Below are 16,801 nucleotides of genomic sequence, written 5' to 3'. Positions count from 1 at the left end.
TAACTGTTGGGAAACATGCAATGATTACTGCAGAGGTTTTCACAAAGAAAACATCAATATTGTCAAAAACAGCCAAAATAATATTACATAAAAAGGTAAGGATGTTGAAAAAGATAAAGGTGAACACCAGAAGAAGGATGGTTTTGGTAGCTCTGGACTCAGGGGAGAATATGGAGGAGATGTTGGTGCTACGAAAGTTTTGGACCCTCTGCTTGTGCCTGTACAGGATGAAAACCGTGAAGCCGCTGGCCAAGATCATGAGCACAAAACATAAGGCATCAGGAAAGGAGAGTAATACTGCATATAAAGAGTCTATGGGTTGGCCATGACTGACAGCACTACACTGTCCGAGATCTTTTCTGTTTGTGATGCTTCTGTTTCTCAATGTTCCACTCATATACATAGGATAAATGACTTTCACCAGTATGTTCAGGGTCCAGCAGAAGATAACAGAAGGAAGCATGCATTTGAGAGCTTTCACTTTAAGTTCTGCCCATTTGGCAGTCGTGGGACAGATGGTGATGGCCTGGAAGACACTCAAGAGGAAAGTGGTGCCAATGGACTCCCCCCTGCCCACTACACGAACAAACGGGAAAAATCTGCATGCAAAATCACTGTCTATGAAATGCCACTCAAAATTTTTCACTGTATCATGAAATCCACTGGAGAACAGAACCAAAATGTTGGCTACAATAAGGTTCTTGACAATCAAATCTATGGTTCTCAGCCTTTGCCCAGTGCAGCAAAGGAAGAAATAATGGTAAAGAACACAGAAATTCCCCAGCATTCCAAAGATAGTCTGTGATAAGAAGATCACGGCTACTGCCAAATCCCTGGCAGCCATGCTGTCAGGTCTCAGTGACTGATGGTTTTCTTCTGAGCTAGAGGATCCTGAATGGGAACAACGAGGCATCGAACACAGGTCCAGGGTTAATTAAAATCCAACATTCTCCACTTATCAATAGTTTCTACTGTGAAATGATGGCTTACTTAAAGTATTCTTGTCAGGTAAGTGCTTCCAACAGTTGAATGTATAACCATTAAAGCACACTTTCAATGTATGAATCACTGCTACGAAAGCCACATTTGCACTAATGTCTTTAATCCTCACAAATTCATGAGACAGACACTGTTATATTATATATAAGTATGAGGCAAACATCAGCACAGAGAAATTCAGTGTTCGGTCTAAATTCACTCATTAGGTAGGGACAGAAGGCTAACAGGATGTGACCATAGATCAGCTTGTAATCAGAATGGTGCATTTAATAGAGAATACACTTAAATGCTAGTCACCTCTGCTCTTCAAATAAACCAGGTCTAAATTTGCTTTTGCTTTTGTACTTTGTCATTATATTTAGGTTGCTGGTATTAATATTTTATTTTAATATTTAGGTAGTGACAATATTCCATTTATTCCTAGACTCATTTTATAGGCAAATAAAAACTTTGAGGAAAGCTGTAAAAATCTTAATTAAGTGTAGATGCACTGCCTTACACTATGAAACTGCAGGTACTTGCCCAATTACAAGGCAGATTTAATAAACATAAGAATGGCTCAACAGAAGGATGGAAACTGAAAGACTCATTTACTTTCATTCCTGGACAAAAGTTCAATGGCACAAATCATAGGAACCATGGCACAGGAAACACTGATGCCTGATTAATGCTGTATGGTAGATTTTATTACTAATGACAAATCATATATATATATATATGTATATGTATATATATATATATATATATATATATATATAAATACCTGAGTCAAATAAAAGCGTTAGCACTAAGGCAAGCTTTATGAAAGATATGAAATATAAGATACACAAAATCAAATGTTAAGGTAGGCAATTTGTGTACAGTATAAATGACATATATTTTTGGATGGATGTTATAACATTTAAAAGCAGCAGAAATGTCACAAAATACACGTGAGCCTAAAAATGATATCTGAAACATGTAAACTTCTATTGTTCTTACATGCTGCATTGCTAACTTTAGGAAATAAGAGTTTCCCCACTTTCTATACAGATAAGTTATTAAATGTACTAAGCACTTCATACACCCACTTCTACTCCAGCAACAGCTACGAGACACACGGTATCTGCACAGAATCAGATGATCCCCAGAGGTTCATCCTACTCCTCTTACAGTATGGACCACCCTGGCCACATTTATCAACCTAAAAATCATGTCTATGATTTCTGAAAAGTACTCTGAACATCAAGCTGGCTTAGGAACTACAGTCTTTGACCACATGAAAAATCAGATTTCATTATTACTTGCATTAAGCCATAGTAATCTTTGTCACTGAGACATACATACATCACACTAGGAGCCATCAGCGATTGGTGAAAGGTCTAGGAACCCATCTCCCTTTGTCATCTCAGTTCACACTCAGGATTTATCCTGCCCTCCTGCAGGGCTTTGCTGCTGACCAGGTTCATACACAGGAGATTCCCTTCATCCAATATGTTCACTTACCGGATTCCTGACACAAATCCTTCCTTTATAGATTCTACTTCGCAGATGAATGTAGAGAAAACCACTGTTTCTTCCTGCTGCCTGGATGGTGAGCTCAACATTAAGGTCAAAGCAATCAGCCTATGTGCAAGAGGGGTAGCTCGACCCTGAGATATGAGCTTGTGATCCTGTGACCTCACCTCCCCTCAGAACTGCAATTATCATGTCACCTGTAGCAACGCGGGCAGGAACAGGCTTGGGAGCTGGGATTATTTTTGAAAACAGTCTCCCAGTTGCTAATTACCAGGGACAATTGTAAGTTTCAAGTTAATATGTCTAAGAGACTATTGGACTGCATTTGTGACAGATGCTTAGTTTTCCATGATCCCCGGAGGCAGGCAGGGCTCACACGCAGGGAGCTGGAAGTACTTAGGTTTGACACGTAAGGGACCGGCTGCAAGTGTGTGTCTCAATGGAGGTCTGCCTCACTGAGAAATTCTACCCAGAACAGTTCTTTCCTCATTTCATATGCTGAGCTGAACCAGCAATTAAGGTAAGGGCAAAGAAATGGAATTGGTCCAAATATGAGTGTTTCAAAAGATACACAGGTTAAAAGAAGAACGTGATGCCAAGGATCTGCATTAGATATCACTTCACTCATTTGCACAACTCAATACCAATGAATATGTAAACTTTTAGGAATACAAACTTTACTGATATTGACCCTCACTAGTGACAGGAAGCAGAACCAACTATTCTCTTTAGAAGAAAGAAAGAAGGTTCCTAAAAGTTCTTGAAACTAAAAGAACCAGGATCAGGTAGTTTAAGAGGGAGATTCTACTATTCGTGTAACTGTCAGATGAGCTAATGCTACTCAGTCAACTCAAGACCAACAAATGGGGAATTCCCTGCTGGTCCACTGTTGAAGACTCAGTGCTTTCACTTCCAGGTCAGGGATTCGGTCCCTGGTCAGGGAACTAAGATCTGGCAAGTCACTGGAAATGGCCCCCAAAAAAGAGCAGCAAATCATTAACAGAAGCCCCCACACATATTTTTATGCAAAATTTTGAGTAAGGAACCATGATTTCCTTTAAATCAAGAAACATAATTATATGAAAATATTCTGTATATAAAAAACAGCTGAATTCAATTCTTATGGTTTTCCTACACACAAATCAACTCTTTGCACTATGTTCATGATGGAATGACTCTGTAATTTCAACTGAGTTACTATAGCCATTAAGATAGCCAGCCCAACCTACATAGAAACACCCAAACACACACGCCAACTCACCTACACAAAGATGCAAACAGGCATGTGTGCACACTCAATACACTCAAACATGTATTTACATACATTCACATATTTTTGCACATACACAATCACTCTAGCTCAAGGAGCTTTAACTGAATCAATACACACTCAAAAGCATCAGTACACACTGAACACATAAAACGTGTCTTATATGAGTAAACATAAATATATACACTCACAGGAACTCAGAACTATTTCAAAAATCAAAATCATGATGCAAACGTGTGTCTCAATCACAAGATCTTAGGCAGAACAGCTGCATATATAGACGTATGGAAATCTGAAAATGGGAGCCTTTCTACACATTCCAATCCTTTCAACCCTGCAAAAATCAAAAAGACAATATTTGCTACAACACACAGTGCCTAAAATGTGCAGTCAACATTAGGACCTGATGTTAACACACAGTGAGTGTGTATTCTTCAAAACTGTATCACTGAAGGAAAAAAAAAGAGCTGCAAGTATTTTAAATTAAAGAAACTAAAGAATCAAGACAATGGAATGCAATTCTCATATCATGACTAGATTTATGAAAGTAGATATAAAAGACATCATTGCCTCATTGGGAGAAATCTGTATATGGACTTGCTAGTCAATGAGGCTGTTACATTAGCATTGATTTGTTAGTAAGATGCTAGTATTGATTGATAAGTAAGATGCCTCTATTGTGTTAGATTAGAGAAAGACCTAGAAAGAAGGAAGTAAATATTCAGCTATCAAGGGGCAAATTATCAAAAGGTATACAATTTATTCTCACACGAAACAATAAGCACATAAACAGATGAAAAAGAATTTGTGATAAAACGGCAGTGTTTGCAGAGAAAATAGTAATTTGGTGAATCTAGAAGAAAAGTATGCTGTAGGTTCAGGGTTTTGCAGGTCTATATTTCCTGCTGTATTTTTACATTTCTGTATGTTTCAATTTTTCAAAATAAAAAGTCATCAATAAACGAAAGGTGGGAGTATGTGCAGAAAGCGAAGAAGAACTAAAGAGCCTCTTGATGAAAGTGAAAAACGAGAGTGAAAAATCTGGATTAAAACTCAACATTCAAAAACGAAGATCATGGCATCCAGTCCCATCATTTCATGGCAAATAGATGGGAAAACAATGGAAACAGTGACAGATTTTACTTTCTTGGACTCCAAAATCACTGAAGATGGTGACTGCAGCCATAGAATTAAAAGACGCTTACTCCTTGGAAGAAATCTGAGACCAACCTAGACAGCATATTAAAAAGCAGAGACATTACTTTGCCCAAAAAGGTCTGTACAGGCCAAGCTATGGTTTTTCCAGTAGTCATGTATGGATGTGAGAGTTGGACCATCAAAAAGGTTGAATGCCGAAGAATTGATGTCGTTGAGCTGTGGTGTTGGAGAAGACGCTTGAGAGTCCCTTGGACTGCAAGGAGATCAAACCGGTCAATTCTAAAGGAAATCAACCCTGAATATTCATTAGCAAGACTTATACTGAAGCTGAAGCTTCAATACTTTGGCCACCTGATCCAAAAACCCAACTCATTAGAAAAGCCCCTGATACTGGGAAATATTGATGACAGGAGAAGACGGGGACAATAGATGATAATATGGTTGGATGGCATCACTGACTCAATGGACATGAGTTTGAGCAATGCCTAGAGGTGGTGAAGGACAGGGAAGCCTGCAGTGTTGCAGTCCACAGCCTGGCATCCAGAATTGACAGAGCAACTGAACAAACAACACTAAGGCAATACTCACTCTGCACCTTAAAAGTTGAGGAGCCACAAACTCCATATGCACAGTATGGATCCCTTTCCCTTTCAAATGGTTCTTCCTCCAGTGCTCTGAATTCAATGGAAGACTACACTACAAAGTAATTTCATAGCTTTGGAGATATGAGCATGCACCTGAATACCTCTACTTACCAATACAGTCATCTTCACAAAAGAAAGAAAATTCTGCCTTCTACAGATCCAAGTTCCATGCAATTCTCAACTTTTCCAATTATCACAATCACATGATGATTTTTAAAAATATGGTACAATGTAATTTTATGCTCTCCTGTACAGAACTTCACTTCAGTCCAGCAGTTTCTACCTGAAAATACTTAAACACACTCATCTCCCCACAAAATACTGTATTTCATCTAAACAACTGTTGTCATTCTAAGGATAAAATTGACAAAACTCATGACTACCTTCAAAAATCTTTACTCAAGGAATGAAATTCCCTTCCTCATTGCCTTCAGATTCAGTAATGACCTGCCACATGCTCTTCCATTTTCACCCACTTTTTTCCTAGTATTCCATGCCTACTCCATTTCTAGCACATTTACAGTGATACATTTAAGTTACACCCTTCTACATGTGTCTATAAGAAGCAGACTGTTTGAGGACCTGGTGTTTATTATTCCATACATTCTGAACTTCTCAACTGCAAGCACTAGTAGAACATCCATTACAGAAGTATTTACATGATAATTGTATCATATTTCCTTGCAACTACTATCACAACATTGTTTACTTTGAAGAAGATGCTCACCACATCTTGTTTACCATCCCCTGGCAAACCACTCTCATTTTATCTAGGAATCTGAGGGATTGAGTGAATAAGCCAACGAATATAGTGCAAATACATACCATTCACACCTTTCTTTTAAGAATGGGGGAGTTTGCATTCCTTTCCCCAGCAAAACAGAGCCTGGATATTCTGGAGTCACAAATCATAAGCAAAAAGAGGCTGATAGCTGGGAAACATGAAGTGATTACTGCAGACATGGTCGAAATGAACAAACTAGCATTGCTGGAAATACCCAAAATAATATAAGAGATGGAAGAAAGCGTATTAAAATTAATAAAGAAGAAGGAAAAGGATGGTGTTGGTTGCTCTGGACTCAGCAGAGGATATGGAGGAGCCATTGATTCTATGAACATTTTGGACTCTCTGCTTGTGCCTGTACAGAATGAAAACCATGGAGCCACTGGCCAAGATCATGACAAAAAAAAAAAAAAGACAACAGGCATGGACATCATTACTGCATATGTTTCTCCATAACGATCATTGGGAACAGCAGAACAATGTATGAAACTTTTTCTATTTGTGATGCTTTTGTTACTCGATATTTCAATCACAAAAATAGGATAAATGGTATTTAAAATCATGTTCATGACCCAGCACACGACAATTGAAGGAACAACACACTTGAGAGCCTTCACTTTAAGGTCCGCCCACCTGGAGTTCCTGGGACTGATCGTGATGGCCTGGAAGACACTCAAGATGCACGTGATGCCAATGGATACTCCCCTGCCCACTCCGCGAAGATAAGCAAAAACTCTGCATGCAGATCCACTTTTCAGACAACTCCACCCAAAATCTGTCATTGGACTGCAGAATCCAGCAGACAACAGAATGAAGATGTTGGCTACAATAAGGTTCGTCACAATCAAATCTACGGTTCTCAGCCTATCCCCAGTACAATACAGGAAGAGATAACAGTAAAGAAGAGAGAAATTCCCCAGCATTCCAAATACTGTCTGTAATAATAAGATGGATCCTGCTGCCAAATCACCAGTAAACATGCTCTCAGGTCTCAGTGACTGATGGCTGTCTTCTGAGCTGAAGGTCCTGAATGGGAAGATGAGGCATGGAACACAAGTAGCAGGTCAACAAAAATCCAATATTCTCCACTTATCAATAATTCCTACCTTAAAAGACTTAATGTTTTCCTGTCATATCAGTGCTTCCAAGAGTTGAATGAATAACCATTAAAAAACACTTGATTGAATGAATCACTGTGAAGAAAGCCACACAAATGAAAACATCTTTATTCCTCTCACATTCATGAGGCAGACAGTATTATCTCCCTTATAAAGATGAGGGAAACATCACCCAGAGAGGTTAAATGCTTAATCTATATCCACTCACTGGTTATGGGCAGATGGCTAGCGAGGATTTGAATCTGGCTGCCCTGGTAACAAGGAAAGTGCATTTGTGCCAGAATACATGCAAATACTAGTGACCTGTGTTCCTCAACTAAACCAGATCTTAGTTTAGTTTTACAACTTGTCATTTCAGTTTAATTTGGAAGTATTATATTTGAAAATTTAGGTACTGGGACTTCCCTGCTGGTTCAGTGGTTAAGATTTCACACTTCCAAGCAGCATGAGCTGTTTAGATACCTGGTCAGGGAACAGGATCCTTCATGCCTCATGGCAAAGCCAAAAAAAAAAAAGACATTCTAGGGTCAAGTATAAATTTTGAATAAAGCTTTACAGATATTCATAAAATGCAGTTCCACCACCAGGAGTATAATACTGCTGGCAACTGGCCTGTGTTCAAGTTGGATTTAATGAATATAAGAATGACTCAATATTAGGGCAGAAAAAAAAGACTCATTTACTCTCAGTCCAGGAAAAAGCACAATGGCACAGGTCATAGTTCCATGGAATAGCAAACAATGATACCTGGTTAATAGCTCACTAAAGAAACAAAATTATTATTAATATTAATTTCATATGATATGTATATTTATTTAGTAATATCTGCAGTGTTACCTCCAGGAGGTCATCCCAACCCAGGGATTGACCCCAGGTATCCTACATTGCAGGTAGATTCTTTACCATCTGAGCCACCAGGGAAGCCCAAGAATACTGGAGTGGGTAGCCTATCCCTTCTCTAGGAGATCTTCCCAACCCATGAATCGAATCAGGGTCTCCTGCATTGCAGGCGGATTCTTTACCAGCTGCATTATCAGCTGGTAAAGAACATGCCTCCCCCTCCAACTAATAAAAAAAAAAAGAAAAAAAAAAGAAAATGAAACAATTAACAGGAGTGCTACTACCAAAAAAAAAAAAGAAAGAAAGAAAAGTGTTTGACATTGATGACATCTGAGAAACTTAAAAAAAAAAAAAAAAAAAGAACATGCCTCCCAAAACAGGAGACATGATTTTGATCCCTGAGTGGGGAAGATCCCCTGGAAAAGGAAATGTCACTCCGGTATTTTTGCCTGGGAAATCCCATGGAAAGAAGGAACCTTGCGGGCTACACTCGATGAAGTTGCAAAAGACTTGGACATGATCTAGCGATGAAACAACAACAAACACAAGTATTACCAATAAGGCAAGATTTGTGAAAGATATGAAAATACAAGATACATGCAAAATCAATGTTAAGGTGAGCAACTTGTGTGTGGTATAAAGAACATACATTTTTTGAATGGGTATCATAATATTGAAAAGAAGCAGAAATATGGTATCTGAATTGCATAAAGTTCTATTTTTCTTCCATGCTGATTCCTTAATTTAAGTGAAAAGAGTCTCTCCACAATCAACAGAGACATAATAATTTAATCTTCCCAGCAATTCATACAACATCCAGAGTTAGAGGAGACATTTCTACTCCAGCAGTGGCTACCAGACACACTGTTACTGCGCAGGGTCAAATGACTCCTATCGACTCTTCATACTCTTTGTTACAAGGATGAACTGGGTATGTGCTCACCTGTGAAACCTGAAATGTATGCACAGGGTTCCTGGAAAGTAGACTGAAACATCATATTAATTGAGGAAATACAGTCCTTAGTTTCATAAAATATCACACTATTATTAAACAACAACAACCTCTGTCAGTGAGAAAAGTACATACACTACATTAGGAGCTATTACAGACTGGTGAAAGGTCTAGGACACCATCTCCCTTTTCTATCTCAGTTCAGACTCAGGATTTATCCCACCCTCCTGCAGGGCTTTGCTGCTGGACCAGGTTTATACACAGGAAATTCTCTTTGTCCAATAAGTTCCCTTACCAGATTCCTGATACAGAGCCTTCCTTTATAGATTCAACCTCCTTGATGAACATAGAGAAAACTCACTGACTTTTTCCTAATGCCTGGATAATGGATTCAGTATGAAGGTCATAGCAATTAGCCTGTGTGCAAGAGGGGTAGCTTGACCCTGAGATACGAGTTTGTGATCCTGTGACCTCACCTCCCCTCAGAACTGCAATTATAATGTCATCTATAACAGCTCTGGCAGGAACAGGCTTGGGAACTGGGATTATTTGTGAAAATATTTTGCCAGTTGCTAATTATCAAGGACAATTATCACTTTGTAGTTAATATGTCTTTACAGACTATTAGAGTGTTCATGGCAGAGGCTCACTTTTCATGATCCCTGGAGGCAGACAGAGCTCACATGCAGCGAGCAGGAAGAATTTAGGACTAACATGTAACGGACTGTCTGCAAGTATGTATCATGGTGAGGAGGTTCCGCCTCACCGAGAAATTGTACCCAAAAGAGTTCTTTACTAATTTTACACAGTGAGCTGCACCATCAGTTCCCTTATGAGCAATGAACTGGAATTTGCCTAAGTATTTGAGAAGGACCTAAAAATAGATACAGGTAACAAGAACATGATGCCAATGATCTACATTAGCTATCACTGCACACATTTGTACAACTCAATATCAATGAATATGTAAAGTGTTAGGAAAATAAACTTTACTAATATTGATCCTCACTGGTGATAGTAAGCAGAAGCAGACTAATATCCACAGAAGAGAGAAGGCTCTAAAAGCGTCTCTTGCAAATAAAACTACCAGGATCAGATAGTTTAAAACGGAGACTCTACTATTCCTGTTACTGCCATGTAAGCCAATAATACTTAATTTAAGACCATCAGGTGGTCAATAAAGACCTCCACATTTGCTTTTGTGCAAGATTTTGAGTAGGTAACTATGATTAACCCTTAAATTAAGAACTATAAGGCTTTCCTTGTGGTCCAGTGGTTGAGAATCACCTGCCAGTGCAGGGGACATGGTTTTAATCCCTGGTCCGGGAAGATTCCACATGCCCCGGGGCAACAAAGCTCACGTACCACAACTACTGAAGCCTGTACACCTAGAGCCTGTGCCCTGCAACAAGAGTAGGCACTGCAATGAGAAGCCCACACCCCACAACGAAGAGCAGTGCCTGATTACCCCAACTAGAGAAAGTGCACATGCAGCAACAAAGACCCAGTGCAACCAAAAATAAAGTAAAAAAAAAAAAATTTTAAAGCTGAGGTAGCTAGAACAGAAAGTAGAAAGAATACACATAAAACAGACCTATATTTTTGTCAACCACTTTGCTGATTAGAACAACATAAATTCAAGAATACTTCTGGAAAACTTTAAGGGAACTTCCAGTAGATATATCAAAACAAGGTGTGCCTTCTAAACCACTGCATAAATTAAAAGCTAAAAATGTATGATCTAGGTAATAGGAACTATAAAGGAAAATAAAGTACAAGGAAACAGAGAGAATTTTAAAAAGGAGTAAAACAGAAGTGAGAGACACACAGTACAGGGTTGGGGCAGCAAATGCAAACAGTAAAACTGTCCATTAAAAGACACAGCTGACTGGAATAAATAAAAAGAAAATAAAATCCAGTAACTGACTGGTTCTCAGAGACACTCACATCCTTCAAACTGTCCAGGGAAAATAACCTGTAATAGACAAAGTATATCAGGCCCAGGCAAATATAGATAATTGGAAATCAGGAGGAGTAATAGTACCAGGAACTAGTAAAAGAATTTAAGATGAGATCCATTCAATTGGATAAAGTAGAAATTCATAGAATAACATGAGTTAGAAGTTACAATGTGGTTGCTTTATGTAGCCAGTCGTAGGGAACCAAATCACATAAAACAAGCTGTTAAAAAAAAACAAGGATGTTTGACAGGAACACCACTGAGATAGACAATATTAAAATACCACTATAATTTTGTGACAATGTAGGAAAATACTGTATACATGGTCTAAATATTAAAACTAATACAGACTTCAGCAACATATCAAAGTAGATAAAAGATGCACATATTGAAAATAATACATTCTTTTCAATTATTTACATTTGCCTTAAAAGAGAAAATCATATAGGGAATCACAGTGGAAAGTGTGATAAATTTCTCAAGACAGAATTAGGAATAACAAGAAAGACAGCAATCAAAAAGTTCCAAACAAAACAAAATTTTAAATTATCCCAAATGCCTTCTATGTGAAGTAAGAACAGAATTAGCAATTTCTGCCTATTTATAAAATGACAATAAATATTTAAATGTGAAAAATTATGGTGAAGAAGCATGAATACAATCAGAATCAATGTTATTACTTCTATGATTACCAGGTAGAAACAAGAGAAGGATCATATCCAAGAGATCACTGGCCTACAGGAAAACTAAAAACATGTTCTGAAAGAGGATAATTTAATGTTTTACATATGTTTTATCCTCATCAAGCAACGTACAGCTTTTATGTAATAATAGACAAAATCTCATAAGCATACTAGTTAAAAATATTTTTAAAAAAAGAAAGAAATGGTCCACATGGTTCAACATTCACAAGGTACAAAGGGCATCATCTTCACCTGAGGTCCTTCAGCCACCCAGTTCCTCTGTTCCTACTTTTGTGAATCCTTAGAGTGACAGTGTATGAATATACAAGCAAATATCACTTTAGATTTCCTCAGGCTCTGATCGTTTAAAAATGCTTTAAATTTTTGTAGGGATGTGATCAAGGCAAAGGAAGACGTGAACAGAAGTGTAGGTGTGAGGAGGGGCTTGACGGGAACAGCTGGTGAACTGCTGAAGAACTGGGGGGAGAATGTCACAACAGGAAGCTCCTTCCAGTTATACAAGTTGGAAACTCAAACCAAGGATCTCCAGGGAGTCCCTTCCCAATCACGAGTCCCTCCCCAATCACGAACCCCACAGGCTTCCCAAAGCAAAGACTTCCATGAGCTCACCTGTCAGACACCGATACTTAGGTCTCCCCAGTCATGAGAATATGCTACCACCAATCCCATTCCATCCCCTGCCCCAGTAATAGTTCTAAATGCTGACTCCAGTACCCATCAGTGACCCCCTCCAAGCTCCTAATATCCCTCAACAACTCCGTCACTGCCCCCTAATACCTCATCCTCAACCTCTATGAGGTCCCCAGACCTCCACATTAGTAATGCCCACACTCTCCCATAATAGACCTCTAGACTCCCCATCACAAACCCTAAGTCCTATCAGCCACCATACAGACGGCGTCGGTTACCAGCTCTCACAGACTTCCCCATCAGCGACCTCGCAAACGTCCATCCCTCATTCTCCTGAAATTTGAACCCGCGGATTCACCATGCCGTCGCTGATGCCACGTTCCCTCCATCACTGAACCACAGATTCGCGCAATGAAAATCTGCACATATCACTGATTTCAGTACTCCTGGACAGTCCCGGATTATTGACTAAACAAACGGCCTACCAACCAATACACCCGCTTCCTTGACCCTCACGTACTGTAGCCACCGACCCTACCAAAACAACACGTAACGCTACGGACGTCTCTTCTCTTACCGGGTCTTCTCACGATGTGGCTGAAACAATAGGCTTCCAAAGTCTACCTTCCGAATCAGGTCGCCTGGCAGTGCCGCAGCGCCTCAGCAGCAAACACTCGGCAGAGAACACTCCAAAACTCCAAACCACCTGAGAGCCACCAACGGCCACCAACGGCCGCCCGTCACGTGACGAACCGCCAGGAACCCAGATTCTGCCCGTAGGGGCCGCTGCTGGGCAATATGGCGGTCAGCGCCTGTGGAGAATTATTTTTCCAAGTTGCTCTCTCTTTTGAAGTTGTGATCTCTTCAGTCGGACACCTGAGTTCTGAAGCCTCCATTTCCCCAAGCGCCATCAATAGTGTGGCACACGTACGGACTCTGACCATGCAGCTTTAGGCTTCTTTCCTGTCAGTTAAGTGGGACCAAGACCTAAAATGCCTGTGCCCACCGAGTCTGTCACAGGAGGCTGTGGTCATGTTGAAGGAGGTGGTTGTGTCCAACAGGCTGAGGTCTTTTATCCTTAGCAGAGAAGAGTCTGGTCAATAGGCAGACCTTGAGAAAGTTTTTGGCTATAGAAGGCTCTAGAGAAAAGTCCAGGTTTGGAGAAGTTGAGGTGATGAAACTGGGTCCCCCTAAAACTGAATTTCCCTACTGAAGCCTAATCCAGCATCTGTACCCCGACACTGAACTGATTTTGGAGACTGAGTTTTGAGTGAAGTAGGAAATAGCTTTACAGCTTTGCCAGGCAAAATGACCCACAGCAGTCTAACCCCTCAAAACTGTCTTAACCTGAAGAGGTAGTGAGGGGGGTTTATAGTAAGGGCTCAGAAAGGGCGTGGTCAGTTCATGCACACTCTTCTGATTGGTTGGTCGTGAAGTAAGTGGGCGTCAATATAGTGAACCTACTGGATTCAAGTGGTCAGGGGTCTAAGTATTTGTGTGCAGCACAAGCTGTAATATAATTAAATTCTCCCACCTGATGGGGTTTCAGTATCTGCAACACAGCTTAACTGACAGGGTGTGAATCCATTTGCTACCAAGCCCAAGCTCTTTCTGCTCCATGCGAGACAGGCCAATAAATCTACAGACTAGTTGTTGGGACAAGGAGTAATGACTTTTAATCACAAAACTAGCAGACTGAGAAGATGGCAGACTAGCATCTCAAAAAGTCAGCTCTCGGTTGGAATTCGAGCTCCTTTTATATACAAGAGGGGAAGAGGTAGGGGCCCACTGTGCCACTGACCAACGGCTGAGCAGGACCACTAACCGTCCCTGGTTGACAGTTGCTCACTAGCGATCCTTGCTTGTGGGCGGGACCCATTGTGGCGCCAGCCAATGGCTGAGGGAGACCGCTAGAGCCTGTGCCTGGCTCACTGCCCCGTTACACTGGGAGCCGGAGCGGAAAGGGGCGACTCTAAAATGCAGCCGAGTCCGAAGTACTTGGCCACTCCAGCAACATCGTCCTCCAATCCTCAATGGAGCGAGGCATGGAGGCTGCAGAGACCACGGTGGCCACGTAGAGGCAATTGATGGGCCCATTAACCGAGGTCACTGTCTGAAGCTGCAGGCGCTGTGGGTTCAGCCTGCCGCCGGCCCCACCAGCCAGCTCGTGACCAATGGGGTGACCTGGGAGCTGGTGCCTCCGGAGTGTAACTCCCACCTGCCCACTTGCACAGTGAGTGGATGGCCGGAGCAGGGCGGCCTGAGGGCTAGGTGCCGCCGCCCGCTGAGAGGCGCTATGGGGCGGCTCCTACCTCAATGAAGCACGCGGGTGCCAGGGAAGAAGGGCAGGGCCTAGCACGCTTTGGGTTTGGTTGGGGAGGCCACCACTACACTTTGAGGGGAAACAGGACTGTGCGCCAGGCTTCCCTGGTGGCTCAGACGGTAAAGAATCTGCCTATAATATCCCCTGGAGAAGGGAATGGCTACCCATTCCAGTATTCTTGCCTGGGAAATCCCATGGACAGAGGTGGCTGGCGGGCTGCAGGCCCTGGGGTCGCAAAAGTATCAGAAAGGACTGAGCTACTAACACTACCAGGACTTTGCCCCAGGCCTGCACTATTGTTTCTAGACTGTTCCTCTCTAGTCTCTGCATTCCTTCCCTTCCCTAATTAGTATCCACTTGAACCTGCCCAAAGGAACTCAGGAAGGGTCCTGAAGGCTAAATGAAGCCTGTTTTCTATAATCAAGAAGTGGGGGACACAGAAAGGCTATCATGCCAAGGAACCCCACATGGCCTTGCTTGGTATCACTACTGAGTTTATGATTAATCTCTGTCCAGAACTTTATTCCCTTTTACTCTCTGACCCCAGCCCTGAACTAAGTGAACACCAATCCACCAGAGTCAGAGGAGTGAGACTGCTGCTGTCAATAACACCTTTAATGTAATAAAATTGCTGTTGTAGATATCATCATTAACATACTAACTCAGGTTGTTTCTTCTGAGCAAAATGAACTCAAAGACGCTCAAGCCATGGACCAAATAGCCAGAATCATACACACATTCTGACTTCCAAAACCATGATTAAGAAACGTCACAGGGGACTTCCATGGAGGTCCAGTGGTTAAAAATTCACCTTCCAATGCAAGGAGTGTGGGTTTGATCCCTGGTTAGGAAGCCAAGATCCCATATACTTCTTGTAAAAAAAACAAAAAACAGAAGCAATATTGTAACAAATTCAGTAAAGCCTTTAAAAATGGTCCTCCTCAAAAAAAAAAAAAAAAAAAAAAAAAACTTCATAAATATTTTTTTTAAAAATTCTGTACAGGCCAGTGATGGGAAGGTCCTTGTGGTCAGGGACTGGGCAATCCCAAGAGTCAATTATTGGGCATATGAGGATGTCACGGCTGGAAGCCACTGGAAAGAGGGCTTTTGAAATGATCAGAGTCCAATTCTCTCCCCCAGATTGTGTTCTTTAAATATTACCGTTCAAATTTAGGTCTTTGATCTAATGAGAATGGATCTTGATGTACAATGTGAGTAAGTAAGTGTTAGTCACTCAGTCGTGCCCGACACTTTGTGACCCCATGGACTGCAGCCCACCAGGCTCCTGTGTCCATGAGGTTTTCCAGGCAAGGATACTGGAGTGGGTTGCCATTTCCTTCTCCAGGGAATCTTCCCAACCCAAGGATTGAACCCAGGTCTCCTGTACTGCAGGAAGATTCTTTAACGACTGAGCTACAAGGGAAGCCCAATGTGAGGCAGGTACCTAATTTCATCTTTTCCATACCAATGATCAATAATTTCAGCACCTTAAAGGATCTTCCCTTTCCTCACTTTACATGATTTCAGACTGTGTATCTGTCCCTGAAATAAGAACATAAAAAAAAAAAAAAACATACAGATTATAGGGGCATAAACCATACTAGTGTTTTGTGTCATATATCTCATCAGTTACTAACAAATCCCACCACACACACACAGAACACACAAATCATGACTAGTAACTTTACTAACAGATTGTCTTATATAGAACAAATATTCAAGGACTGTTTAAATACATTTTATTCATAAATATATTCTTAACCTGCACCCTCTGTAAGTGAATTGTAACATCTGTAAACTGTGGGGCCGGGGACATGCGCCACAGTTAATCTCACCTGAAGTAGGTTGCTGGCCTGATTATTTAGCTAGTGTCTCTCATCTCTCAACCTACTCTTCCACTGTCTGCTTTGGGATAGCGCAAA

This window comes from Cervus canadensis, chromosome 18 (genome assembly GCF_019320065.1).
Source record: "Cervus canadensis isolate Bull #8, Minnesota chromosome 18, ASM1932006v1, whole genome shotgun sequence".
In the NCBI taxonomy this organism is placed as follows: Eukaryota; Metazoa; Chordata; class Mammalia; order Artiodactyla; family Cervidae; genus Cervus; species Cervus canadensis.
Note: the sequence above shows the minus strand (reverse complement) of the source record.